The sequence below is a fragment of the Arachis hypogaea genome, chromosome 13 (assembly GCF_003086295.3).
Source record: "Arachis hypogaea cultivar Tifrunner chromosome 13, arahy.Tifrunner.gnm2.J5K5, whole genome shotgun sequence".
Classification (NCBI taxonomy): Eukaryota; Viridiplantae; Streptophyta; class Magnoliopsida; order Fabales; family Fabaceae; genus Arachis; species Arachis hypogaea.
In genome coordinates this window covers 46,574,008-46,576,580 of record NC_092048.1, presented here as the reverse complement: position 1 = coordinate 46,576,580, position 2,573 = coordinate 46,574,008, and positions in this window count along the sequence as shown.

Sequence of the window (2,573 nt, the reverse complement as noted above, 5' to 3'; positions counted from 1 at the left end):
GATCTAAGAGATATTCATTCATTCTACGGTGGAACGTAAGTGGTTGTCAGGCACGCGTTCGTGGAGGAATGATGATGATTGTCACGTTCATCACATTCATATTGAAGTGTGAATGGATATCTTAGATAGGAACACGCATGTTTGAATGGAAAACAGCAATACTTGCATTAATTCATCGAGACACAGCAGAGCTCCTCACCTCTAACAATGGAGTTTAGAGACTCATGCCATCAAAAGGTACAAAGTTCAGATCTAAAATGTCATAAGATACGAAATAAACCTCTAAAAGTTGTTTGAATACTAAACTAGTAACCTAGGTTTACAGAAAATGAACAAACTATGATAGATGGTGCAGAAATCCACTTCTGGGCCCACTTGGTGTGTGCTGGGGCTGAGACTTAAGCTAATCACGTGCATAAGTCTGTTTTAGGCATTCAACGCCAGCTTTGGATCCTTTTCTGGCGTTGAACTCCAACTTGTAACTTGTTTCTGGCGCTGGACGCCAAACAGCAACATGGAACTGGCGTTGAATGCCAGTTTACATCATCTATCATTGAGCAAAGTACGGACTATTATATAATGCTGGAAAGCCCTGGATGTCTACTTTCCAACGCAATTGGAAGCGTACCATTTGGAGTTCTGTAGCTCCAGAAAATCCACTTTGAGTGAAGGGAGGTCAGAATCCAACAGCATCAGCAGTCCTTTTTCAGCCTGAATCAGATTTTTGCTCAGCTCCCTCAATTTCAGCCAGAAAATACCTGAAATCACAGAAAAACACACAAACTTATAGTAAATTCCAGAAATATGAATTTTGCTTAGAAACTAATGAAAATAAACCAAAAACTAACTAAAACATACTAAAAACTATATGAAATTAACCCCAAAAAGCGTATAAAATATCCGCTCATCACAACACCAAACTTAAACTGTTGCTTGTCCCCAAGCAACTAGATAAATAAAATAGAATATTAATAAGTCAAGAAGCAATAATGTCTCAGAGTTTTTGGGTGAAGCTCAGATTCTAATTAGATGAGCGGGGCTAGTAGCTTTTTGCTTCCGAACAGTTTTGGCACCTCACTTTATCCATTAAAGCTCAGAGTGATTGGCATCTATAGGAACTCAGAATTCAGATAGTGTTATTAATTCTCCTAGTTCAGTATGATGATTCTTGAACGCAGCTACTTTATGAGTCTTGGCCGTGGCCCTAAGCACTTTGTTTTCCAGTATTACCATCGGATACATAAATGCCACAGACACATAATTGGGTGAACCTTTTCAGATTGTGACTCAGCTTTGCTAAAGTCCCCAATTAGAGGTGTCCAGAGTTCTTAAGCACACTCTTCTTTTTGCTTTGGACCTTGACTTTAACCGCTCAGTCTCAAGTTTTCACTTGACACCTTCACGCCACAAGCACATGGTTAGGGACAGCTTGGTTTAGCCGCTTAGGCCAGGATTTTATTCCTTTAGGCCCTCCTATCCACTGATGCTCAAAGCCTTGGGATCCTTTTTATTACCCTTGCATTTTGATTTTAAGGGCTATTGGCTTTTTGCTCTTGCCTTTTAGTTTTAAGAGCTTTGGCTTTTTCTGCTTGTTTTTTCTTTTTCTTTCTCTAATTTTTTTTTCTGCAAGCTTTTGTATTTACTGCTTTTTCTTGCTTCAAGAATCATTTTTATGATTTTTCAGATTATCAATAACATGTCTCATGTTCATCATTCTTTCAAGAGCCAACATATTTAACAGTCTTAAACATCAAATTCAAAAGACATATGCACTGTTCAAACATTCATTCAGAAGACAGAAAGCATTGCCACCACATGTAAATAATTAGAATTTATCTTATTAAAAACTCGAAAAATATTGACTCTTATTCTAAAGAAATTTCTCTATTTTATTCATGTTTAATGATGATGATAAAATTAAATTATAGCTTAATTGGGGATAAAATAAAAAATATAGATACTAATTACTACTATATGACTCCTAAGGTAAAACTAATAAAAACAGTTACCACAGAGTTAAGGCTAAGATTGGAATTTAACAACCTTTGTTCTGGGAAGTGGATGTTCCTCTAATCTGCGGGGTGCTTGGTCCTTCAAGAGATAATTTTTGGCGCTTCAATTCCCTTAAATCACGCCCTTGCTCCTCTTGTTCTTTAAGCAAATAGCAAAGAATGCTACTTTGTTCCTTCTGTTCTTTCTGTATTTGTTCCATAGCTTCTTGCATCTTGGTAATAGATGTTTCAAGATACTCCCCGTATTCAAATTGAGGGATTTCTGGGAGAATTTCCTGTGTTCTCTTCTTGATGGGGTCATCCTGTGCTTGTTGTTTTTCCATTGATGCTTTGGTGATTGGCCGCTCAACTGAGATATACTTAGTTATTCCCATCCTTACTCCAGCGTCCTTGCAGAGCATAGAAATCAAGCTTGGATAAGCCAACCTGGCATCTTTGGAATTTTTGTTTGCAATTTTGTAGAATTCAGTTGAAATCAGTTGATGAACTTCCACTTCTTTTTCCATCATGATGCAATGGATCATCACTGCTCTTCTAATAGTGACTTCAGAACGGTTGCTA